Here is a 27,405-nt window from a genome sequence, read left to right as displayed (position 1 = left end):
ATAAAGGCTCACACTGCTAAGCCAGATGACATGAATCTAGTCATCTAGTCTCACATGGTGGAAGGATAAAACTGACTCTGCAAACTGTCTTCTGACTTCCACCCAGTCACTGTGGCATAAATGTACCAGTCTTCCCCCTAAATAAAACAAAAAAAAAAGAGTTTTAAGATACAGAAAAATCCAGTAGGCTTTTTTGACCTCTCTACTATCCCCCTGATGCCCTAGGAAGACAAGACTACCTCCTCTTTTGCTTCTTCTGGATCTGTATAAAAAACCACAGAGGACCTGATGCAGGGTTAGCAGTTTATGCCATTTTTGTTTTTTTATAAGACTGTGATTTCCTTCAGAAAAGAAAAGACCATTTGTCTGCATCCCCAGGTCCAAAACAATGTCAAATACACAGTAGGTGCTTAGCATTTGTTGCTGGAGTCGTGAAGTGCTGAATGCATGGGGCTCTTGGTAACGAAGTGGGTTGACTAATGATTCTCTAACCTGATTCCCTCTAGGGTCCCAATTTGTTTCCACAGTGTCTCACTGCTCTTCTCTCCCCCACCATTCCCAATTTGGGCTGAGCCATCTGTGTGACTACAAGACTCAAAGTGGTACTCCCCAGAGCAAATGGATACGCTTAGTGTTTGCTTGCAGGATAAATGAATGACAACATAAACAACTTTTATGCACATCCACAGATACACATGCTCACAAAACTGGCTTCTACAGTCGTAGAGACCCAGTTCTAATACCTGCTGCCTGTCAACTGAGGAAGCAAGAAATCCAGTGATATGATCCAGTCTGGGTCTGAAGACCAGAGAACTGGTAGAAAGAGATATGGGAATATTGGTGGAAGACCTGGAGTCCAAAGGCCCAGAAGATCTGACATCTGAGGCAAGAGAAGATGGGTGCCCCACCTCAAAACTCTTTTTCCTCATTTATTTGTCTACTCAGGTCCTCAGTGGATTAGATGGTGTCCACTCACATTAGTTGGGGAATACCATCTTTATTCTATCTGACAATGGAAATGCTAGACTCTTCTGTGTCCCTAGATGCAAATGTTTCTCCAGTTACCAGCCTTCCTTAGCCCAGTTACATTGTCACATTAGGCGATGCAATGCCACTGATAGAGAAGATGTTTATAAGCAGTGGTGTGGTCGTTTGCATAAATACAACCCCATAGATTTATGTGCTTAAATGCTTGGTCCTAATGTGTGGCACTATTAGAGGTGTGGCCTTATTAGAAGAAGTTCAGCCTTGCTAGAGGAAGTGTGTCTTTGTGAAGTCCAGGCTTTGAGGTCTTAAATGCTCAAACTAAGCCCCTTGTGAAACACATCCAGTCTCATGCTAGCTGCCTTCTTATCACGATGTAGAATTCTTAGCTCCTCCAGAACCATGTCTGCCTATGTGCTGCCATGGTTTCTGCTATGATGACAATGGACTAAACCTCTGTAACTCTAAGGCAGCCCCAATTAAATATTTTCCTTTATAAAAGTTGCTTCAGTGTTGGTGTCTCAGCTATGGAAACCCTAGCTGAGAAAATGGGCTCTATTAAAAATAGTTAATAACTGACTAATCAGAGCTATCTAATCAAGCAGAACATGCCAAAATAACTTCTAGCAATTAATGAGGAACATGACAATGGTGTTTCCTTCATTTTGATACTAGGATACAGAATTGACTATATAGTGTGTCAGACAGCACTTCAAAATGGCCTCCCATGACCTTTAACCTGCTGTTACTTCTCTGATTACACCATTACACCGTGTAGTGTGTCCTGAAAATGAACTAACCTCCACATGAGGTGGAACACTTAAAGCCCGGTTGCTGATAAAATTTGAGAGAGGTGGGTTATATAATCTTTAGGAAGTGGGGCTTGGCTGGAGGAAGTGAGTTATTGGGAAGGTGGGCTTCACGGTTTGGTAGCCTGGCCCTACTTCCTGTCCACTCTCAGCTTCCTGACTCAGTATGACCAGCAACCTGAGGTTCCTGCTGCCATAACTTCCCTGCCATAATAAATTATATTTTGTCTTAAACTGTGAGGCAAAAATAGCTGCTTCCTTTTTCACACTGATTCTTGTCATGCATTTGGCCATAATAAGAAAATACCTTACACATAAGAGAAATTGTTCATGTGGGCCTAATCTAATCACTGAAACCTATTAGAATCTAACTATTCAGTCTAGCTGATAATAGAGTCAGGAGTTGCAGAGCACAAGGAGAACTTGACTCTGTTGTGCTGGCTTGAAGAGGGATGAACTTTGAGGCAGAGAAACTTCTAGAAGAAGCTGGCAAGGAAACAGAGACCCTGATTGTACAGCTTAAAGAAACAGAACAGAACTGAGACAACCGCCCAAGGTACCTGGAAGGACATTTCCTGGACCTCCAGAGAAGTGTAGCTGTCTGACCCCTTGATTTTAGTCTAGATAGACAACCTAGATGGGCCCTTGTGGACTCGGAACTGACGAAACTATGAGATAATAAGTGGACATTGTTTTAAGTCACTGAATACTTAAAAAGTTATTCTTCAACACTAGACATACAAAGGATGGTGAGTATTAAAAATTAATTTGACAGCAGGAAGAAAATGTGAACATGTTAATAGTGGCTGCCTTTGGCAATCCATTCTGTATGGGCTTTACAGAGCATGTTCTCTATTCCTACAACGAGAACAAATTAGTGTCTCAGCTTTCTTTCTTATTAAGATCTAGATATTTGCAAGACTGGGGCTGCTCAGTCTTTTTGACTGGGTCAGTATTTTTAGTCAGCTCAAATTCAGCTTTCCAAACCAACATCTCCAGGCATGACCTTTGACCCTAACAGCCTCTGAGAGCTGAGGAGTACTATGCCCAGGTTGTGGGAGGAAGTAGAGAGTCCATGTGACAGGGTAACTTGGTCAGAAATTCCCACATGTGCCTCCCAACCACACTCATGCCAGTTTATTCTCTGCTAAATCTTGTACCTCTCATTCTTGGTCGCACAGTCTCCCTTTCCAGGCTTCTAAAGGCTTCTTCCCTTGAAGCCTTGTGGGATCCCATCTGAGTGACCTTCTAAGAATCCTCCCCATGATTTTTTTTCTACTCCTTGCCTCACATGGTAGATAAGAGAAGCCACCAAATGTTTCTTTTTATTTTCAGATTCTGCTCCATAGCATTACTAATGCCATTATGTCCAACAGGGAGCTGGGACAAATTAGCTGTGTCTTCCATATGCCCAAATTTCTGGTATCTTTAGAGTCATCCAATAGCCAGCTGTGCGGAGCAGGGCCTGGATGCCCCAGGGACCCTGTGCATCCTTGCAGAGGCTCGGCACCCCTCCCTGACTCACCATAACTCTATGCTTGTGTTTATAACAGATTTCAAACAATTCTCATGCTGTCGACAACCGCCTGCAAAAAGGCAGCTGTACAACCCCTCCTTCCTGAGCTGACATCCCTGTTTAGAGAGGGACATCCGGGTTTTTCATTTTTCCTCTCTCCCCTTTAAAGTGTGATTTGAAAACACCATAGAGCTCTTCCAGCTCAGGGCCAAAGCAGGCCTTTTATCATCAGAGGTCCTGCAAGAACCATTTGGAGAGTCTACTTCCTGTCCAAAGAGGAAGTGGCTAGGTCTTGACCTCAGACATACTCTCATTTCCAATCATTTTCCAGCCTGGAATGCAGTGATTCAGTTTCCATTTATAAAGTGAAATTAGTGCCCGGTTGAATACTCTGCCTGGGGGAGGGGGAGGGAGGAGGAAATGAGAGCTCCTTGCAAACAATTCTCCCCTGTTTAGCCTGGAGCTGACTCTGGTGGGGAAGGATTTCCTTATGTTCAAGGTGTTAGAAGATTCTCTCAGGAAGGGCTCTGCCTCATTCTTTTTTACAGTTAAAAAAAAATGCTGCTGATGCCACGTGACTCAGTAGAGGCTTGGCTATAATAGGCTCCAGTGTTTCTACAGCACTTTATGCTTTTCAAAGAGCTGTCACACACATATTATCTCAGAGATCCTCAAAACACCTCTGGGAGGGAAGCAGGCAAGGCGTCATTGTCCTCGTTTAACTTTCAGAGGGAAAGAATCACGTTAATTCTGAGATCGTCTATGAACATGGTGCTGTCTTATGTTTCTTTAGTTCCCCACCTCTGACTCCCACCCCACTCCACCCTACCACTCCAACCTGCCCACATCCCTTGTCAAAAACACACTGTTGATAACCTAGACAGGAGACAAGGATTCTGGTCTTTGTTAGACCGCTGTCTCCCTATGTGACTTCCTAGATTTCAACTTATTCACCGGCAGCACAAAACAAGTGGAACTAAGTCTTTGGGGAGATATAGGTGACATTTATAAAACGATACAATGGGCTGTTTGGAAATAGCCATTTTCTAGCATAAATTCTTGGTCCTATAAGAGTGTCTCCATGGAAACCTGAAGGCGTTCTTAGAGAGCTGGGCAACAGGCCATAGGGACCTACTCATTCCTGACGCTCATGGCCAAGGGGTTCATTGTCAAATGTAGCTGTGATGGTTAGGTCTTGTCAACTTGATACAAACAGGGGTCACCTGAGAAGAAGGAATGTCAGCTGAGGGATTGTCTCTATCAGGTTGGGCTACTGTGGACATAGCTGTAGGATTGGGGGGGTCCACAGTGGGTGATGCCACCCCTGAGCTTATATATGGTCCTGGGCTGTGTAAGAAAACAAAGTGAGAAAACCATGAGGAGAGAGAAATAAGCAGCATTCCTCCATGGTCTCTGCTTCAGTCCCTGCCCTGACTTCCCTTCATGATGGGCTATAACCTGTAAGCAGAATAAACCCTTTCTGCCCCCAACTTGCTTTTCGTGGTGTTTACCACAGCAGTAGAAAGCAAACTAAGGCAGTAGGGATACAGAGTGACAGGCTAACAGGAAGCAGAGCTTTCAAACCACGCGTCAGAAGTCCTTGCACTCACTCTAGGTAAGGATGGCAGCAGCTAGAAGAACTCTAGCAAACAGGTGGTGCTGTGCGTTACCCGCTAAGCAAGTAGCTCAGATGTACGAGGTGCAAAGAGACCACCAAGGAAGGCTGTCCTTGAAGACAAGAATGAGCATGAGAAAGGATTTGGGAAGGAAAAGGAAGGCCACCAGGTTCCACTAAGGCGCATGGTATGGAGGTGCCTTCCTAAGGCATTGCTGCCATTCTTAATGGTTTCAGGTGGTGAGAGCTGAGACTTCTCTCCCCAGCCCTGCTGAAGTGAAGATAGTCTGTGTCGCCAGGGCTCACTAATTCCTGCAGAAGGATAACTGAAATATATTTGACATTATACCACGAATGCCTTTGACACAAGACCCAGTGCAGCAGAAGCACGGGTGTATCTGTTGTCCCTGATGTGTTGGCCAGGGTTCTCCAGAGAAACACAAGTGATAGGTACATGGCTAGGTTGGTTGCTTTTTAAGGAAAGAATCTGTACCTACTTCTGTCTACCTCCTACGGGGTATTGGTTAAGGGTCATTGTTTGGGGCTCTCTCCTAAATTATCAGCAATTATTATCCAGTCATCAAGAACTATACCAGGGCATGGTTTCTTGAGGAGGAGGAAGAAGAGGAGGAGGAGGAGGAGGAGGGGGAGGGGGAGGAGGAGGAAGAGGAGGAAGAGGAGGAGGAGAAAGGAACAATTTGACTGTGCTTATCCCACACGGCCACCAGGGTGTTTGAAAGTGGTGAGATTTCTCTAAGGGTGGGAAAGCACAGTCTGAGATGTGGGGGTGCCATACCTGGTTCAAGGGTCCACAGGGTCAGGGCCATGAGGTTCTCAGGCTCTTGGATATCCAGGCGCTGCTGGGAGTTGTGGATGAGCTAAGAATGGGAGTCTAGCCCAGGGCTGGTGGAAAGGTTAGTGACAGCTTGTCCCAGCAGTGATTGTCCTTAGGTTGGTGGAGGCAGGCTTAGTGGTGGTTGTGACTGAGCACAGAGAGACTTTCTTTTTTCTTTTTTTTCTTTTTTCTTTTTTTCGGAGCTGGGGACCGAACCCAGGGCCTTGCGCTTGCTAGGCAAGCGCTCTACCACTGAGCTAAATCCCCAACCCCTGAGACTTTCTATGGAAGAATTAAGCTGCAGCTCTGTAGTCGAATACCTTCTCCTTGGCTCCCCATAGTGGATCTTGATGAAAGAGACAGTCCATGGTTCTAAACAGTTTATTGGTTGTTCATGGTGGGAATTGGATGCATAAAATCATACCCTCTCTTCAGGGTAGTCCTCAGATTAAATACCTTATGCAGGGAGGAATGTCTGAGAAGGAAAACTTATTGACTAAGCCCTCCAGGCCTTTAGATACCTCATTATCAGGCCTCTGGTTTGGGCCTACATGACTATAAGACATGTTTCTTTTATGTGAGGAGTATGGCACGTGTTCCAGGTCAGGAGTCTGGCAGGGAGCTGGGAGTCTTTTTTTTTTTAATTTTTAAAAATTTTTTTATTAACGAGTATTTCTTATTTACATTTCGAGTGTTATTCCCTTTCCCGGTTTCCAGGCCAACATCCCCCTAATCCCTCCCCCTCCCCTGCTTTATGGGTGTTCCCCTCCCCATCCTCCCCCCATTGCCGCCCTCCCCACAACAATCACGTTCCGTTCACTGGGGGGGGGGGTTCAGTCTTAGCAGGACCCAGGGCTTCCCCTTCCACTGGTGCTCTTACTAGGATATTCATTACTATCTATGAGGTCAGAGTCCAGGGTCAGTCCATGTATAGTCTTTGGGTAGTGGCTTAGTCCCTGGAAGCTCTGGCTGCTTGGCATTGTTGTTCATATGGGGTCTCCAGCCCCTTCAAGCTCTTGCTGGGAGTCTTCTAACCCTCAGCTGTGCCCCACTGAATCTCCCAGTCTCAACTTACTCTACCTTACCAACTTCCTGGCATGGTTTTACATCCCACACTAAGTTTCTAGAAAAGAAGTATTTCCTGAGCTCCGTATAAATGGTGGGGACCGAGACGCTGTGGATAGATTCTGGGATACTCTTCAGTCTAACAGATGAAGCAGAGGGTAATTATGCAGGGACATTAACATGGTAGCTGCACTTGGGAACATGGTTGATCCCCATAGAGATGGGCTCAGGGAGACACCATTGGGAGAATAGGTGTTATGCAATTTCTTTGAGTATCGGGCAAGAGGAGGCTTCTAAAGAGAAAAGGCATGGCAGTCTGATGTTGAAGCACATACAGAAACCTAGTCTCAGTAAAGAACACAACATAGAAGGAAACAGCAGAAAATTACATTCGTGGCACCATGGAGGGACAGAACATGGGGATATATAAAACCTTGTAGTATTTTCCTACAGACAAGATGGCATTCTAGGATTTCCACTTCTGGAAGCCTGTGGCAGTTGCATAGGAAGGAAGAGTGTTGAGACAGGAAGTCCAGCATGAAGTGTGGGGATAGGTATTAAGGGATGATGCTTGTCTGTGAAACAGAAGAGCCACATTCATGATGCTAAGAATGCAGACTCAGCAGGTAATAGGTACCTTACCATCTGCTTCTTCTTTGCCTCCCCTGTAGTTGGACTATATAATGCCCAGGAGTTTACGCAATTTCTCTCTCAATCCCCTCCGTCTATTATGAAGCTCAGGCTCCTTCAGGACATCTAATGAATGTTTGATCTGGAAGCAATCTAGAGTGATTATTCAAAGACAGAGGGAATGAGTAGCATGTTTAAGCTTGGAAGAGACATAGTGTTTGAACATCTATAGCCAGGGGTCAGCTTCATGCTTCTAGAATCCTCAGGAGCATTTACCCTCATGGAATATGTCTTCTTTGTGGTGGTTTGAATGAAAATGGTCCCCACAGGCTTATAGGGAGTGGCACTATTAGAAGGTGTGGCTTTGATGGAGGAAGTGTATCACAGCAGGTGGGCTTTGAAGTTTCAGAAGCTCAAGCCAGACCCAGTGGCTCACTCTCTCTTCCTGCTGCCTTTGGATCTACACGCACATAGAGCTCTCAGCTCCCTTCCAGCACTGTGTCTGCCTGCATGCCCCCCAAACTTCACACCATGATGACAACGGACTAAACGTCTGAACTGTAAGCCAGCCCTAATTAAACATTTTCCTTTAGAAGAGTTGCCATGGTCATGGTGTCTCTCCCCAGCATTAGAAACCCTGACTCAGACAGCAGTTAACTTGTAAAGACTCATGGGCTATGCTGAAGAGCCCTGAAACCCAGTCAAAGGGTTGTGACGCTGAGTTGCCAGAATCCCTTTGCAATGCTTACCCTCTTCTCCTTCCACGGGTGGGAGCTGGGACAGACAGGAGGTAACCGTGACTGAAGCAGTCCTCAGCCTGTGTTTTGCCACATCCTTGTCTATAATTTATTTCAAGGACTGATCATTTCTTACTGATTATCTTTTCCTTTAGATTATAAATAGAAGGGACCAAGGAGATAGCTTTTTTGGTAAAGTGCTTGCTCTGCGTGCTTGAGGACCTGAGTTCAAATCTCCAGAATGCGTGTAAAAAGGCAGGGATGATGGTACCTTCTCGCAATTTCAGTGCAGGGGAGGAAGAAGTGGGAGGATCCTTCTGGTGCATTGGTCACCCAGCTTAACCTTATTGGTGTACTCCAGGACCCAGAAACAGGTCCTGTGTGCCTACCCAAAAAAGGGCTGAGCAATTTGAGTGTATCTGTAATCCCAGAAGTTTAGGAACGAAGGTAGAGCCAAAGGCAGGCAGATCTCTGTGAGTTTGAGACCAGTCTGATCCATGTGGCAAGGTCTAGGCAAGCAAAGGTTGCATGGTGAAATTCTGTCTCAGTAACAAATGGGGTAGCTGGAGAGATGGCTCTGTAGTTAAAAATACCGATTGCTGCAAAGGGTCCCCACATGGGCGGAGGTTCATGACTATTTGTAACTTCTCTTCCAGGGGATCTTAGGCCCTTTTCTTACCTCCATAGTCATCAGATACACATGTGGTACAACGGACATACATTCAAGCAAAACCCTCACATAAAATAATCTACAAAAATGCCTCTAAAAGCGAATAGCTCTTGAGAAATGCCATCCAAGATTGACTTTTGGCCTCCACACACGTGGGAATGTAAACCTGCTATGACGCTTCTGGCCACACGCACACTATAACTACAGTGATGTCCCAGTCTGTTAGCAAGGGTTAAAACATTTTCGAAAGTCGTGGAAAATCTGAAGGACAGATGTGTTCCATTTTATACACCCCTCTCAAAAAAAAAAAACCTAGAAAATAAACATCCCTGCTTATCTGTGACTATTTGTGCAACTGGATGCCTTTGCAGAAAGATCCTGCAAGGGTACACAGAAGCTCTAAGCTGTCTGTGAGTCACCCGTGCCTGTGCGTGGGCTTCAGTGTATGCGCTAGACCTCTAAATATATACATGCTTTTCTGGAATGGGACATCTGGCTCATAGAGTAGATCCATTTTCAACATTGTTGGATATTGGCAATTTGTTCCCCAAAATGGTTGTGTGCATTTGCAGCCATCTCATTGAGTCCTCCTTGCTCATATCTTCACCAACACTTGATGTTATCAGAGCTTTAAAATTCTCGCCAGATGCACAGCTGTGAAACGAGACATTCTTTTGTTTTTCTGTTTACAAACTGCCAGTGGAGGGTCTGAGGGGATGGCTCAGGGGCAAAGTACTTGCTGTGGAAGTGTGAGAGACTCTGCATTCAAATCTCCAAAACTCACATGAAGCTGTGTGCAGTCGCTTGTGTCTAGAACCTCAGTGTTCCTATGGGGAGGCTGGAGGCAGAGACAGGAGAACCCCTGGAAGAACTAGCCTGGCATATGCACTAGTGAATGAAAAAGAGTCCCTGCCCCAACAAGATGAAAGGTGACTACTGACAGCCTCGGTTGTTCTTTGACCCCCACACATGTACATGACATGCATGCCCTGCACAGGCACACGCCACTTAATTGAGTGCACAGTGCACACATACCCCACCAAGTCACCTAATAGAAAATCAATCATTAGTCTTTCAGTCGTGCTTGGTGGTGCACATATTCACGGTACTCACAGACTCAGGAGGTAAAGGCAGGAGAAAATGACTTCATGGCTAGCCTGAGCTATGCCATGAATCATGCCCCCCCCAAAAAAAAGAAAGAAAGGAAATCCCTAATTAACTAATTAAAAATAAATAAAAGATAGAATTACATGCTTTCACAAATTATTCCATAATGTAATAACCTAAAAGAAAGGAATTTACTATTTATTTATATAGAGATGGGGGTCTCACTATGTACAGCCCTAGATATCCTGTAACTCATTTTGTAGACTAGGCTGCCCTTGATCTCATAGAAATCCATCCACCTCTGCCTTTCAAATGGGGGATTAAGGCCGGTGCCACCATACCTAGTCTAAATGTTCTTTATATTAGACAACCTTCTTCCTTGTGGGCTCATTTGATTAACAAAACAATGAACTGAGCTACTGATTGGATTATCTCAGGCTTCCTTAACGGGGCAGCATCTGATGACTATTGTATGGCTGTCCATGTCTAACACCTCCTTTCTTTCTCCCATATTTTCTTTGAGAGAAAAATGATTTGCAGAGTGTGTGCTCTTGTTGGAAATTCACATCCAGACCCATAGATGAAGATCAGTTGGCCTTCTCTATTACCACAGCAGAGTAGGGAGCAAAAGGGTGGGTTGCAGGTCCTTGCTGACAGTGTTGGTTGGGCCAGGCTTGACCAGGCTAAGATTTGTCCTGCCTTCTGCTTCCTGATCTTGAGAACTCTTCTGCTTCTTCCCCAGCCACTGTCCTTATGCAAAACTCCTGGCATCCTTCTACCCAAATCCTGTAACTTACCCATAGTCTCAGCAACTCATGGCAGAGGCACTCACTGATAGAGAAGGATGAGCTCCTCAACTGTATCACAGGTAGACAGACCAAGGTCTCACCTAGGTAGGACAGGAACATGACCTCAGATCTCTCTATTACTTTTCTCACCACAAACTTTTTTATTTCCAGAAAATTGCCAAGGCTCCCTAAATGCTTCTAATCCATGTCCTTTGACCTCCTGATTCTGGGTCCTGAGTCTTGTCACCAACTCAAGGACTCGTCAGAGCATTCCCTCCTCTGTCAGCCTCACTGACCCTGGATACCCATCCAGCCTGGACAAAACTGGAGCTCTATTGCCAGGTTGCCTGGTTACCAGCACAGACCTCAGGAGTTGGTTGCAAATTTCTGCTCAGCACACTTGTGTTTATGTCCTGTCCCTCTGGCCCCACGCTCTTCCCAGGCACACTGACTTCCCGGGCGTTTATCAGGGTCTGTGTATGTTTTTCTTGTGTGGGATTTGAAATGATTTCTTTAAACAAGGTCTGAACTGAGATTGATTTCCTCTCTTTATTTAGAGTGGTTTGTTTTGTAATATGGTTCTTTTAACAATCTAAATTGTGGGAACTGGGGAGAAAAAAGAGAGAGAGAGAGAATTTTCTGACTCCATATAAATATAAATTACTTTATCTGCCTTTGAAGACTTCCATGTCTTTTCCTTGAAAGGGTTGGAGCCAAGTTCTTTGGGGGTCCCTTTCTTGTCAGAACTGTTATGAAGAGAATGATAGTCATCCTAAGCCTTGCATGTAGGGCTGGGAATGAGACAAGCTGGGTTCTTTGCGGCACTGTCTATTTTTCTTTCAAAGTACAGCCGTATCCATTCATCAGAACTTCACAATGTAAAATTTCCTTTAATTTGATCTTCACAGTAGCCACAAGAGGTGAAGAGGCAAACAAAAGCACTCCAGGCTCTCGAGGAGGTTTGGGCTTCCTAGCCAACTCAGTCTGCAACTCACTGAGCAGCTCAATCGTTTGTAAGTATATTTAAAACTATTTCTGCATACCTACTATGTGTCAGGTTCGAAGCCGTAAGCTACCGTGAAATGAACTATTTATTAAACTTTCCCCCATGCACTAAAGAAACCACCCTGCTCTGATAAGTTCTGCTTATACTTGAAGGCCTCCCACGGTGGGAATTTGTCATCTGTGATGACATTAGATTCCACAGAGGGTGGCTCACACTGCTTGGATCCTCCTTTACACAAGGCTGACCCCATCTAGTGTTTGTCACCACACAACCCAGTGCATTCTTAGTTCTCTAGAACATATACAATCATGTCCCCACTCCATCCCTTCTGCTCTGATGGAAGCAGTCTGTGCTTGTATGTGAGTTGGGCCACGTTTTTAGAATGAGTCCCAGCTTAGTGTTCATTTATCCTTTGGGACCATGACCACAAAGATGACCTGACAATACAATGTGGGCAAGGACCCACTCATCCTTTATTCTACGTCTAAGAGCTTAAGCAATGCAGCATTGAGCTGACAGAGTCATTTTGCTCCTGCTGACCTACATGGGACTCAAACAGACAAAAAGCCTCTTTTCCTCCCTGCACTCTCAGACTCTCTCAGACTGGGTGGGTGAGCAGAGGCTCGTGTACAGAGCTGTTCTGTTAAATTTTCTCAGGTGAGGCTTCCTCCCATCCTTTCCAGGGGCTGTGGACTCGGACTTCAGGGTTACAAAATGTTGTGTTTCTCCTCAACGTGCATCACACTGATACTGGACCATCCTAAAACTTCTTTTTCCAAGTACCAAAATTCTTACAGAAGCCTAGCCCAGGAAAGGCCCCTGACTGGCTTTCTTTGATTCATCAAAAAATGACCCGTGTAGCCATGTGCTTTTCCAGCACATCCATGATAAGACATGACCTATCTTGTCAAATATTTAGCTTTAGTATACATTTATGTCTTCTACTAAATATTCCCGATACCCAAGTCCAGGGGACCCAAGAAGAAAGAAAATTTTACAAAGAAAAAGTTATTAGGTGATTGCTCCCAGGACATGGCGCTCTCCTTGCTTCCTTCCAGGTACTTGCCAAACATCTGTTTCCTTACTCACCGGCTCCAAATAGGGTGAGACTGACACTTTTGTTGCATGAAATCAGGGGACAGGAGGTCCATGGAAGGATGGAGAAAAAATGGGTCGCAGCCAGAAATTGGAACAGGCCAAAGATACAAGGTCAGTGCTTACTCATGTTGCAACCATATTCTGATTCTCTCTCTCTCTCTCTCTCTCTCTCTCTCTCTCTCTCTCTCTCTCTTTATAATGTGGATTCTGGGGAATCTTCTCACTTGAAAGATAAATACTCAAGTGACTGAGCCTTCTCCCAAGCCTTTCTTTTCTCTTTATTACAAAAGTTTTACAAAATAACCATGGCTTGAGGCCAGAAAAGCTGTGAAACTGCCTGTTTCAGTCTTCAGTTTACATATGCAGTAGCAATAACTCCTTATGGGTAGAGTGATAATTTAACTTCACCTTTCAGACTGGTTCTTGATCACCACGCTGGGACACACAGGACTTCTATGTTATGTCTAGAATTCCTGGATAGCACCAAAGGTTATTCTGGAGCAGGGATGACCCTGTGTCACTTTATCCCTGGGGTAAGGTATGAGAGTGGAGAGTTGGGGATGAAATTTTGGCTCAGGGTGCAAATGTTTTGAGGTTGCTAAAGCCTCAGCCACACCATGGTTTGAGCTCTTTCTTGACACTAGAAAACTGTGTAGTTGAAGACCAAGTCATTTCCATTGGCTCTAGTATTTCAACATTCATCTCCTTGACACTGTTCTTGGACCAGCTTGTGTTATCAAATCAGCCCTCCCTGTGGAAGGTGTCTCCTCCCAAACTTGGTTGCCTGTTTATTTTGGGGTTGAAAACTAGAAAGTTAGAATGCCCTAAAACCACAGTCTCGGATCCTTGAATAAAATCATGAAGGGAAGGCTTGGGAAATGTCCCTGAGGGCAGGACTCGACAGCTCACTTTGTCTGCTTCTCTCTTGTTACTGACAGGTAACCCTGGCTTGAAAGAAGAGAGAACCATTTAGTGAAGGTTACTGTGTTTTCATTCTTGTGTGTTGACTCTCAGGAACATTCTATGTGGGGCATTTTGTAGGAAATGAAGCAGTAGCAAGAAAACCAAATGGTCTTTTACTATATACAGCCTTGAGTTAAAATTCCAAGAAGTCCTGAAGTTATGTACAGACTTTCAAAGTAACTGTTAAAAAATCCCATCTCGGGGTTGGGGATTTAGCTCAGTGGTAGAGCGCTTGCCTAGCAAGCACAAGGCCCTGAGTTCGGTCCCCAGCTCCGGAAAAAAAAATCCCATCTCCATCATCAAGTGCAGGACTGGGATAAAGATCATTCTTTCGATTTGAAATCCTAGTGAAGACAAGAAGAATCAACACTTCTTGAGCAAGAACAAAGACGGAAAAGCTTCCTGGGGTCTCACAGATCATTAGTCTGCCCTTGGGTCACCCGCAATGGTGCTCTATCTGAAGGTGCTGCAATTCAGTGCTGCAGTACCTAAGAAGCATTGTCTAGGCTGCAGGTTCTGTTCCCAGTGTTTGCCTCTTTCTAGGTTAGTGTTTCCCATAATGTATGTATGTATGTATGTATGTATGTATGTATGTATGTATGTATGTATGTATTCCTCATGCATAGTTAATCCTCAGCTTATACTGGCACTTTCACACAGGGTTTCAAAAACTCCATCCAGGTTGTCATGGGTGCTGTACTTTGTATCACAGGATGTTTAAATTGGCTTCTACATACCAGATAACATAATTATACATACCTGGGATGGTTAGTTTTAACTGTCAACTTAATACAACCTTGAATCACCTGGAATGAGAAATTTCTTTTATCAAGTTAACTAGTGGGCATGTCTATGGAGGATAGTCTTAATGAAGTTGATTGATATGGAAAGGCCCATATCCACCTTGGGAAGTACCATTCCCTAGGAAAGAGGTCCTGAACTGTAATGTGGAAAGGGTCCTGAGGACAAATAACATCATGCATGCATTCATTCTCCTTCTGTTCTCACCTATGGATGTTTTAGCTGTTTGAAGAACCTTCTGCCTTGACCTCCCTGACATGATGGGCTACAGCCTGGATTATGAGCTGAAACAAACCTTTTCTTCCTTGAGTTTGCTTTTGTCAGGATATTTCATCATAGCAATAGAAAATGAAACTAGAACACTACCCCAACTCACATGATAACAAGATCTTTCCAGACAAGACTAGTAGGCCTCTGGACCTATAATTCTAACCCCCACTTAGTGCTAGTAGAAATCTCTGCCCTAGAATTACCCAGAATTCCTAAAACAATACCAGGTATTGCACTAGAAGAAAATGGATTTTGACCTAGATTGATGTGAATTTGCATCCAGGTTAACAACTATTACTGTGCTGGCTGTGTCAACTGTAGACGAACACAATATTAATCCTCCTTGTTGTAGTCACAAGGGAAGAGGTATATGTGAACCATGTCTGTCTGAGAAAAAATGCTCACCTCCTCTTATGCTCTTTGCTCTCCCTGATCACACACAGGCATGAAATCCCATGCCCCACTGGCACTGTACAGGAGTGCCATGCCACTATGCTTAGGTCTGAAGAGTGCCAAAGTGGATTCAAATCTAAAATATCTAGAACCCTAATGTTTGGTTCAAGATATTGAGTATTGCTGTCATTGTTCAGAACAAAGAAAGTGTTTCTATTGGGTGTTCATGCATTTGAATATACATTTAAACCCTTATCTATGCACACAATCTCTTCGTAGTGACTCTTGCCCCATATCACACACTGTCATCCCATCGAATTAAGTTTATTCCTCATATAAGCCAGTTCATGCCTTGCCCATTTTTTGAGGGGAAATAAATCCCACAGAGGGGATATAAGTTCATTAAAGCTATACCACAAGTTGGTAACTTGCTTGGCACAGAGCCCAGTAGCTTGCTCCTGAGACAGCCTGCTCCTGATGCTACAGCAATTGGTGGTGGCCATTGTAGTGTATGTGGGTTAGCTGTGGTGGTGGTGGTGGTGGTGGTGGTGGTGGTGAAGTTTTGGGTTGGGACGGACAGGGAGATGATTCACTTGTTAAAGCTTCTGTGTCTTCTGTGAACAGATGGTTCAAAGAGCAGAATTCCTAGTCTCCAAATTCTGGAGGCCAAGAGAATCGGGAAGCCCCAGGTCCAGGTGTGAAGAGAATGGTTCTCATGGGGTCTCCCTACCATCTCTCACAGAGTCCTTGATCTGAGCATAATGGGTTGGGAAGCAGTAGAAGACCCATCACTTTAGAGACCCTATCTTTACATACAGTAACGTTCTGAGGTATGGAGTGGAAAGAGTTAGAAATTTATAGGTATTTCCTAAAGGGGAGGAAAAGGGGGAACACTGAGGGGACCCTAAGGAAGCACAGAGCTAAAGAAGGAGAATACTGAGTAAAAGGGGGAATGTAGCCCTAACTTGCAGAGACTATGTTCTTATGTGCCATTTAGTGAGGAGATTTTCCTCCAAACACAGCATAGATGAATTTTACTTTCCCTACATCAGATACCGAGGTGGGAGCCGCCATCATCCAGGTTTCTCCATGCACACCAGTGTCCATCTACATCTGCCCTTTTCTCTTTCCTCAGTCAGGGCACACATCTCACAAGGTGGAGAAAAAAACCAGCATGATCATTGCTAGCTGCCGTTGAAGTGAAAGGGACAAAGGTGACTTCTGTATGCCTGTGTCCTTCCACCTGACTCCGGATCTTAGATGTCATCTGGGTATGGGGACTTTAAAGCTCTGGAGAGGAAGCATGACTGACAAACACACAGAAGTCATAGAGTCACAACCTGCGGTTCATCTGTTCCCTGATGATGCCCCTTGCTGAGCCCCCTTAGTTTGACATCCCTACCCTGCACAGTTTGTTCCCTCTGCCCCCTTACTTCAGCCTGCAGCTCCAAGGCTGGACAAGTGGTTATCTGCAGAACCCCAAATCTGCTGCAGCTGAAGTTTGCATCTGACATGTCTGCCTAGAGTTGATATCTGAATGCCCAGATCCCCTGTGTTAGAGTTCCAGGAAAGAAGCGAATCCTAAGTCTGGACTTGTTGCCAGAGTCTTGAGGTCTCTAGGATTACAGACATGCACATCTAGAAGATGCTGACAGATATCTCCCTGGAGAGGAGGTTCAGGCTGGTGAGAACAGACTGTGGAGAAGAGTGCCAGCAGCAGAAGGCATGGGATTTGGAAAGTTGGAAAGATAGAAAAGGTAGTGGAAAGTGGCCTCTATCACAAAGTACAGTGAGACCAATGTTTAAAGCAGTAAACACCAAATCTCTTGCTGTGGTGGAGGCTAGAGTTCTTGGAACAGCTTAGTCAAGAATCCTTTGTCCCATGGACTTCCTGCCTACCTCCTATAAGAACACTAACCACTAGCCATAGTAGGTTTAGGGTTCAGCCTATGGCAGGCAGGGATACTTAACTAATAAGACTTGCCATGACCCTGGTTCCAAATAAGGCCAGTTTCAACAGGTTTGGAACAGACACAAATCTTCCACTGCTCAACTTAGAACAGAATCCGAGGGAAGCCATGTACTTACAGGTCTCTTTAGTTCTTGTGACCAGTGCTACAGGATCATCACAGTCTCTAATCCCGAGAGTGAATGAATGTAATGGAGCTCTTTGGGTGATAGTTGTCCTAGAGGCCCACTATTCAAGACAAGCCCACGATGTCAAGTCCAACATGTCAGAAGTGGAGGGACTGGAATAGATGTCTGACATCTAGAGTCGTGTTCAAAGCCAGTGACAAAATGGGGCTAAGCTTTAGAGGGCTACAAACCACCTCCTGTTCCTCTTGACAAACTTACTGTTATGGAAGTCTCTTTGACAGATTCTGGAACTTTTGGATCTGGGAGTCTGGTAGGTTCAGCCTTTGGGCATCATGTCTGAAGTGAAAGGCACGAGAGAGATGTTAACTTCATCTGCAAATGACCCACTGCGACTGTTGGTTCTTTCTGTAATTTAACACAACCTAGAATTACCTAGAAAGAGTCTTAATGAGGGATTGCCTAGATCAAGATTGTCTAAACGAAGCCACTTGATGTGAGAAGACCCAGTCCACTCTGGAGGGCATCATTCCCTAGGCAGGGAGTCTGGATATTACAAAAACAGAGAAATTGAAATTAGTACAAGGAAGCAAGTGAGCATGTATGTGTTTCTCTCTCTCTCTCTCTCTCTCTCTCTCTCTCTCTCTCTCTCTCTCTCTCTGCTCTTGACTATGGATGTGATGTGACTAGCTCTTGCCACTGAAAGTTACCTGCAAGAATGATCGATGACCTGGAATTGTAAGCTGTAATAAATTCTGTACCCTTTTGCAACTATATTTCTTGGGGACCTCCTGAGTTCCCAAATAAGAACACACAGAGTTTATTATATTTATTATAAACTCTGAGCGCTACAACTCAACTATCAGCAACTATTCTAACCCAATAATACTGGTCTGGCCTACATTCGGCTGTGTGGCTTGTTACCTGTCCCTCTTAGTCTTGTCCTAGCACCTGCTTCTTCATCCACGTCCAGTTGGTGACTTTTCTCCACCTGAGACCTTCTCTTTCAGCCTGAAAGTTCCACCTTAGCTCTTCTTCTTAACTATTGGCCATTCAGCTCTTTATTTGACCAATCAGAAAGTGATGTAGAACAATGTTTATAAAATACTAAGGTAGGGCATGGTTCATAAAAATGACAATACCAAAGTCCAGCCTGTAATCAGATCTCTGCCAGTACAGAAATCAGCATTTGAATAATACAAGGATAATCTTTACATGGTACACAAAGACATCACTCCAACATTCCCAACATTTGTTTGTTAAGAATATTCTATCATAGCAATCTAGGTGAAAGTGGGACATCCAGGCCTGCCTGCGCTGTCTTGCTAGGGTTCAGGAGAGGGATGCAGTGACTAGAATAAAGCAACTGTGACCAGTCTCTTGAAGGATGAGTTGGAAACAAATAACAATCACAGCTGACATCAAATGAGGACAGGACAGAGTGAATCAGTGAAAGGTCATGGACTGAGGATGAAGTCTTGTCTTTGAGTCATAAAACTCCAGGTAAACAGTACTCATGGAGATCTGGATATGAGTTTTCTTGACACATGGGAATGAGTGGAGCCTAGAAGATTCTACAGAAGGACAAGCTCAATTTCACGAGTTGACTGTATATGAGGTCAGCTGTTGTAATGTCAGGCTGCCTTGCCAGAGATTCCACATCTAGAAAAAGGGACAGGACACCTCGGTCTAACTCTAGTCAGTGCCAGTGTGCCCACCCCTGGGGCATTGTTTTCAGTGGTCCAGAGGAGTCAGTCATGAGAATTCTGGGACCAGAAGAAGCAGAGAGAATGCAAGCTCTCTCCTCTGGTGAAGTTTTGATGGAAGCAAGAGACTCATTTTACCATAGGGGAAAGAGCAAGAAGAGATCTGACTACTCATCTCTCAAGTTAAGAAAGAGTTTGGTGTGCAGATGAGCTGCTTGTGAAAGGCATGGCTTTCAGAGGGCCAGAGACTCATGACACAAAAAGAACCACAATAGCGAGAGCTAGCATGCGGTAACCTTACCTGTATCCTTTCCTAGCTAACTTGATTTGCACAAGTCTATTAGGTAGATACAACTATCGCGCTTAATTGACAGATGGGGAAACTGAAGCACAGGGTCTATTAACTTGCTCACAGGTCGTTAGGATTCGGATTCAAGCACTGTGACTTCTGAGGTCTGCTGGGATGGGCAGAAGGACTCTTCTGAGATGTTCCCAACCCCGAGTCCCTCAGGCTTTAGGGAGTTCCCTGCTGGGACCATTTGGTAGTAATTTACTTCCTGTGGCCTTTAGGTCACACAGCTAGACAAGACACTGCTGACTGCTTTTCCCCAGCTGTGCAGGCTGGGCGCAGAGCCAGGCTACTCTTCCAACTTCAGTGGCAGGTGCCGGCTGCTGTGGTTTGGCAGCAGGGCAGCAGCTGGGAGGTGCCTCAGAGGCTGACCTGTCGCAGGGCTGTGGGTCTACAGAATCCAGGCTCCAGAACCCTTCCAAAACAGATGCGTGGGGGAGGGGAAGAATGACAAGATGGCCACGTGGAAGTAAGAGCTGTACGAAGACTTGGCTCAGAGTCAAGGTTGCTAGCTGCCTTCTACCCCAGGCCTTCCCAGCAGATTCAGCTCGGCTAGTACTTGCTGGACATCTCCTCGGGATCAAAGCAAGCACGCTGGTTCAGGAACAGCACAGACTCTCATTTCCCAAACACCCAAATGACCATCCTAACCTAGTGCTTCTCAAGTGGGTTCACTGGGTGGTAAGCCAGGAGTATGTGGGGAATGTCACATTTGGGTCCCATTACTGTCCTAAGGACTGCAGGGGTCAGTTTTATGGCACTAGCGTGTCTTTTCCTGTCTTAGTCAGGGTTTCTATTCCTGCACAAACATCATGACCAAGAAGCAAGTTGGGGAGGAATCGGTTTATTCAGCTTACACGTCCACATTGCTGTTCATCACCTCATCACCCAAGGAAGTAAGGACTGGAACTCAAGCAGGTCAGTAAGCAGGAGCTGGTGAAAAGGCCATGGAGGGATGTTACTAACTGGCTTGCTTCCCCCAGCTTGCTCAGCTTGCTTTCTCATAGAACCCAGGACTACCAATCCAGGGATGGCACCACCCACAATGGGCTGGGTCCTCCAACCCTTGATCACTAATTGAGAAAATGCCTTAAACTGGATCTCATGGAGACATTTCCCCGAGGGAGGCTCCTTTCTCTGTGATAACTCCAGCTTGTGTCAAGTTGACAACCAAAATCATATAGTACACTTCCCTATAGAAGTTTCACTTTAAACCACAGAAGTGATTCCACCCCACAAGTAACCCTGAATCCCTCAAGCTAAGTCTAAGTTCTACACATGGGAAAACCTATGCCTGTAGGGTCTTGTCTATAGGGAATACCCCTTTAGCCTGTCTATTCTTCTACCTTCCTGAACTGTGGCAGCCTTCTGTAATCCTCTGTGGTGGGCTCTTGTGTAAGACAAAGGCTCCCAGCTCTTTATTTGACTGCCAACTTCAGGCCTTCATCACATCTGAAACCTTTCCATGTAGCCTCTGATCCCAGGATGGTTGGTTGTATCTCCCCAAGACAGGGTATTTCCTGTTTTGGACTGAGAGCTTCCTCGACCTCAGCGCTTGACTGTCATTTAACAAATAGATTGTGACGGCAACCAACAGATTGGGAAAAGATCTTTACCAATCCTACAACAGATAGAGGCCTTATATCCAAAATATACAAAGAACTCAAGAAGTTAGACCGCAGGGAGACAAATAACCCTATTAAAAAATGGGGTTCAGAGCTAAACAAACAATTCACAGCTGAGGAATGCCGAATGGCTGAGAAACACCTAAAGAAATGTTCAACATCTTTAGTCATAAGGGAAATGCAAATCAAAACAACCCTGAGATTTCACCTCACACCAGTGAGAATGGCTAAGATCAAAAACTCAGGTGACAGCAGATGCTGGCGAGGATGTGGAGAAAGAGGAACACTCCTTCATTGTTGGTGGGATTGCAGACTGGTACAACCATTCTGGAAATCAGTCTGGAGGTTCCTCAGAAAACTGGACATTGAACTGCCTGAGGATCCAGCTATACCTCTCTTGGGCATATACCCAAAAGATGCCCCAACAGATAAAAAAGACACGTGCTCCACTATGTTCATCACAGCCTTATTTATAATAGCCAGAAGCTGGAAAGAACCCAGATGCCCTTCAACAGAGGAATGGATACAGAAAATGTGGTACATCTACACAATGGAATATTACTCAGCTATCAAAAACAACGGCTTTATGAAATTCGTAGGCAAATGGTTGGAACTGGAAAATATCATCCTGAGTGAGCTAACCCAATCACAGAAAGACATACATGGTATGCACTCACTGATAAGTGGCTATTAGCCCAAATGCTTGAATTACCCTAGATGCCTAGAACAAATGAAACTCAAGACGGATGATCAAAATGTGAATGCTTCACTCCTTCTCTAAAAGGGGAACAAGAATACCCTTGGCAGGGAAGAGAGAGGCAAAGATTAAAACAGAGACTGAAGGAACACCCATTCAGAGCCTGCCCCACATGTGGCCCATACAAATACAGCCACCCAATTAGACAAGATGGATGAAGCAAAGAAGTGCAGACCGACAGGAGCCGGATGTAGATCGCTCCTGAGAGACACAGCCAGAATACAGCAAATACAGAGGCGAATGCCAGCAGCAAACCACTGAACTGAGAATAGGACCCCCGTTGAAGGAATCAGAGAAAGAACTGGAAGAGCTTGAAGGGGCTCGAGACCCCATATGTACAACAATGCCAAGCAACCAGAGCTTCCAGGGACTAAGCCACTACCTAAAGACTATACATGGACTGACCCTGGACTCTGACCTCATAGGTAGCAATGAATACCCTAGTAAGAGCACCAGTGGAAGGGGAAGCTTGGGTCCTGCTAAGACTGAACCCCCAGTGAACTAGACTGTTGCGGGGAGGGCGGCAATGGGGGGAGGGTTGGGAGGGGAACACCCATAAGGAAGGGGAGGGGGGAGGGGGATGTTTGCCTGGAAACCAAAGAATTATTATTAAGTATTAAATAAATTAAAAAAAAAAGAAATAGATTGTGAGAATGATTAACTCTAAATTTTGGGGGTGAAACTGGGGCCTGGGTTGTCCACAGCACACTGTATTTGGCTCAAATTTCTCTGCATTTCCTTCTAGTTTAGAGCTTTTGTCTTGACCCTTTGTCTTGCAAATAACACCTACTTTGACTCTTTCTGCCCACCCATAACTGGACACCATCCTGTTTTTGCTGTGTTCCTTTCCTTCCTGCAACATCTTTTGTTGACTTTTCCTCTTTATCCACCCATTCTAAATGTCCCTCCTCAATGCAGGCAACCTTTAACCTACAGCCTCCATATTGCTTTATAAGGCTCTCAACCCACAGACACTCTTCACATCACTGTTTTGAGACACATATTTGAGGCGTACTCTCTCCACTAGCATGTGGCCTCCCTGAAATCTAGAACACATTTATTTATTTATTTATTTATTTATTTATTTATTTATTTATTTATCCCTGCATACTTGGCATGTAGCAAATATGTGTGTTGCTTTGTGCAGTTTTATGTGACTTCTGGGCATCTGGTCTCTCCTCACAGTTTTATGCAGCAAACGCTTTACCCACTGAGCTATCTCCCTCTTTTACCAACAGGAGAAGATCTGGAGGAAGAAAAGCTTGCATTATAGACTCAATTTTTAGTAAGTACCTTTTCCTTGGCTGTGAGAGGACAGGCAACTCAGAGTATTGAGTTTCCAAGGCTAAACCCAGAGAGCAGGCAAATGGCCCCAAGATGTTCACAATCCCTACCTTTCATTTTAACCTTACCATTATTTGTTTATTATTTTACAAACACTTTCATTGCACTTACCATGAGCCTGACATTATGCCCTGTAAATATTTGCTCATTTAATCTTCATGGACGTGGGTAGAGGCCCAGTGAGGTTAGATCACATGGCCAAGGTCACGCAGTCAGAGTGGTGGAGCCAGCACTCCGGCTGGGGCTGTCTGGCACCAGAGTGTTTGATGTAAACCACTAAAGCTCTATGTGGTTTTTTCCTCCCCTAAACTGTCTTTTCACTTGGCCACAGAGAAAGCCCTCTCTTCCCAATCATGTAAAGTAAAAGACTGAACAAGCCTCCTCTGAGTGATTTCAAATGCTTCACTGGTGGGTCCAGAAGAGAGTTCCTGTTCTCACATGTGGAGTCTGCTCTGCTTTTTTCTCTTTTGATGGAAAAACACACCTATTGTGATGACAATCACAAATGCATCTGGGGAAGCTTTCAAAGACCAGATCTCTCTCTCTCTCTCTCTCTCTCTCTCTCTCTCTCTCTCTCGCCCCAAATTTGAAACAAACCAAATAGAGCTACAGATTCCTGACAGATTGGAGTCTGTGCATTTCAAATATTTCAGACCAGCTTGGGAACAAATGCACGATCTTATTCTTCTTTCTCGTGCATAGTTTATTTTTAAAAGCATGCATCTGGCTGAGCCTTCCCCTCCCCCCCATTCCCAAGAAGGCACTGGGAAATTACTGAAGCAACTGCTCAGATGTTGGATGGCAGTTTTTTCCTGGCGGCACAAGGCGGGTCCAAGGGGTCTCAACAGAACTTTAGCATCTTTCCATGTTACATCATCCTTGGATGGCCCACCACTTGATGGCTTCCCCACATGTGGATGAAAAAAGACTAGAGCAGCTGTGTGAACATCCCTCCCTAAGGATCCATCTAATCACCTGTGATCATTCCTATCCAATCAAAGAGCCCCTCTCTGACCAAGGGAATCCACTGGCTCATTGACAGAAATATTACTGAACAGTTGTGTGCCGGACCCCAGGCTAGACAAGATGTGAGAATACTATATAGTAAGCATTATTGTCCTTCTGAGTCTTCAAAACTAGAGACCAAGTCTTGGGGGGGGGAGGTCTAGGTATGCCCCACATGCAAAACTGTGCAGCTACTGGAGTGGAAAGGAAGACAGCTGAACATAGGGTGAAACTCCTCAGTTCGATTTACCTTGCTCCCAGCATGCAGACATTTTCCCCCATTATTCTGAATCCTGCTCCTCCCACTGCACCTCGATGAACTCTGCAGGAGCAAATGAGCAGCCGACTCATGTGGACTGATCACGGGAGAAAGAGTGTTTGTAGTTGGGGAACAGGTGTTGACCGTGTTCGGGGAGGAGCCTAAATCAACCAGAAGCACAAAGCGTGAAATTCAAATAGGCTCCTGAGATTACACATGCTTTCCCTAAGGACATGTGCCATGGAACCAGAGGTGACCCAAAATGGGTAACTGATTCTAAATACATAGCTTCCTAGGGTTACTGGTCCTCTCTCCTATGGAACTGCAGCTGAAACTTTTGTGGGCATCACAAGACACGATAGCATTGCTTCTCTTGGTCCTCTTCTCTCTGTTTCAATGTCACCCAGTTTCCTTGGCTCTTTTCATTACAATGCTCTCTGACAGCTCCCTCCTTTCCCCAGGCTTCTGCCCTAGGCGCCAGTGTCCCCTCGGGCTGTCAGATGACCTTTCTGAGAAATGAATCAAACTGTGCCTCATACATTTTGACAGTGCCTCACGGCTTTCAGGGTCAAGTTCAGAGTCATTAGCATAGAGTGATAGTCCACAGTGACTTGTTTTCCTAAACTCCACATGCCTTCCAGCACCTCCAGTCTATTCCCCCATGATCCCTCTGTCCCATAATGAACTCCCCACCCCACCCTGCTGTTTACATATACCATGCTCCTGAATATTTTAGCATCTTTGCATGTGTTCCTCTCCCTTCCAGGGATGCCAAGACCAGCTCATCACATGGTAGGGTACCTATCCTTACTGTTACCTATACCTCAAAGGGCCCTTCTCCCTAGTGTCCCCTGGCAGAAGTCTTCCTTTGTCTTCTCTCTGTCTTGTGCATCCCAAACAGCCAAATGGAACTGTCATAGCATATGTCACTGTAGGTCCATTGATGGCTCAGAAGTCTGTCTGTCAGCTAGTGTGAGTCCTCACGGGCTGCACATAGCTCAGCTGTTTGTTGATGTGTAAGTGGCCAACATTCAAAGGGAGGACTGAAGCGGGGGATAAGCAGATCTTCATTGGAGAAAGGCTGCAGCAATAGCAGCAGTTGGGAACAGCTAAAGAATAGTTTTATACACTCTTATTTGGTCATTGCAGTGGCCCTAGTAGTTAAGCATTATGTCCATTTTATAGATAAGGAAACTGAGGCTTGGAGAGTTTGTGTTTCATTGTTTGGATTGCTTCTAGTAAGTAAAGGACTTGGGAGAAGATTCAGACTAAACTGTTTCAAAGACCTAGCCACGTGACTACTTTGTCTTCAGTTGCCTGCCTGTCTAGCCCAGCCCCATTCCACATTCTTTGTCTGTTGGCTGAATTGGGTCAGACTGAAAGAAGAGTAGGAGTCCCTTCAGAACAGAGGACAGAGTGGGCCCTTGCATACTAGAGAAGGCTTAACAGCATCTCTCCTGGCCCCGGGATCATCCAGTCTGCCTGGACACACACACACATGCAGAAATGGAGCGGTGTGTCAGGACCATCGGTTCCCACCAGTGTCCCACTGGGCCCTCAGCTGCTCAGGATTTTAGGAGGTTGGGACACCACAGGAACCTCACCTCAGAAAAGCACCGCATTCCTAGAACACTCCCCTGACCAGGGTAGCGTACGTTCAAAGTTAATTCTCTTAGAACGCAGCATCATCAGGCTCCATTCATCATACCGTCGGGGGACCCGTAACACTAGCTCTGGAAACAGATCTAGTAACCTTGAAAGGTTAGCAGTTTGCATGGCCACTCAACATCGGACTCATTCTCCCAACCCATTGCTTAGATGCCAAAGAGAAGTTGGATTGGAATTTTAAACCATTGATAGCAACAAGGTGGGCTGGGATTCTTGACTTGGGGTTCAGATATGACGGAAAAGGTACACAGGAGCAGCCAGTACTGGGGATTTTGGAGTCCTCCACAATATTAAATGCTCTTCATACTGAGCCATCTCACCATCCCCTTTTCCTCCTTAATGGAATGTGTTTTCAAAACATTTGCCCGTCTTTATTGTGTGGCTTGAATTCTCACCTGAGTCCTTAATATATTCTAGACAATAGTCTTTGTTAGTACAAGATATCATTTCTCTCCACTTAGTGGCTTGTGCTTTCATTCTCTTAAGTGGGATCTTTCTGTTTTTAATTCTTTATGTTGAAATAATTACAGGTTCATGGGACCCAGCAGATAGACAGGGAGTTCCTGAGAATGCATCTCACCCAGATTCCTTTGGTACCTGAAATAACGAGCTAGAGCCCGATATGAAATCAGGAAAGGGAGTGTGTAGAGTCTGATGATCCAGTCAACTGTATAGATGTGTGTGTACCCAGCCCTATAGACGAGGCCCAGAACTGGAAAACTATGAGTATAATCTATGAAAGCTAGCTCCCGCCCCTCCCCCGCCCACTCATGACGATGCCACTTTTTCAATCCACTTTGCCAATCTCTGGGTTTGATCTGATATATTTAGACCTCATGTTCACTGCTGGCTCGTGACTAAGGATGGGCTGGAGCTTGAATAGAATGTGTGGGGAGGAGAAGGGGACTCAGGTTTCGTCTTGAAAGGGTTCTCTCACACTCTGAGTTCGTGACAAAGTCCCCTTGCCTTCAAGAGCCTTCCCATAGCAGAGTCATCCCAAAGGAGCGGGTATTCGCACGAGCTGGAGGGTAACATAAGGTCAGAAAGGATGGCAAAAGCAGGCTCCACAGAGCCAGGGTCACTGAGGCTCAATCCAGGCACACAGGTATGGCTGACTGCTCAAGCTCGTTTCCTGAGTCCACAGACCACAGGGCCTGACTCTGCTCTCTGCATTCAACACCTGAGTGGAGAAAGCACAAGTACAGATGCCCTCTCCCCATGCCCGAGTACTCGTTTCTCCTCCACTGAGGAGCAAGAAGAAATACTGTGAACGCTCCCACAGGCAGACCCCCTTGACAATGGCACAGAAAG

This window comes from Rattus norvegicus, chromosome 6 (assembly GCF_036323735.1).
Source record: "Rattus norvegicus strain BN/NHsdMcwi chromosome 6, GRCr8, whole genome shotgun sequence".
NCBI classification, from domain to species: domain Eukaryota; kingdom Metazoa; phylum Chordata; class Mammalia; order Rodentia; family Muridae; genus Rattus; species Rattus norvegicus.
The sequence above is the reverse complement of the archived record's forward strand: the minus strand, read 5'-3'. Positions refer to the sequence as shown.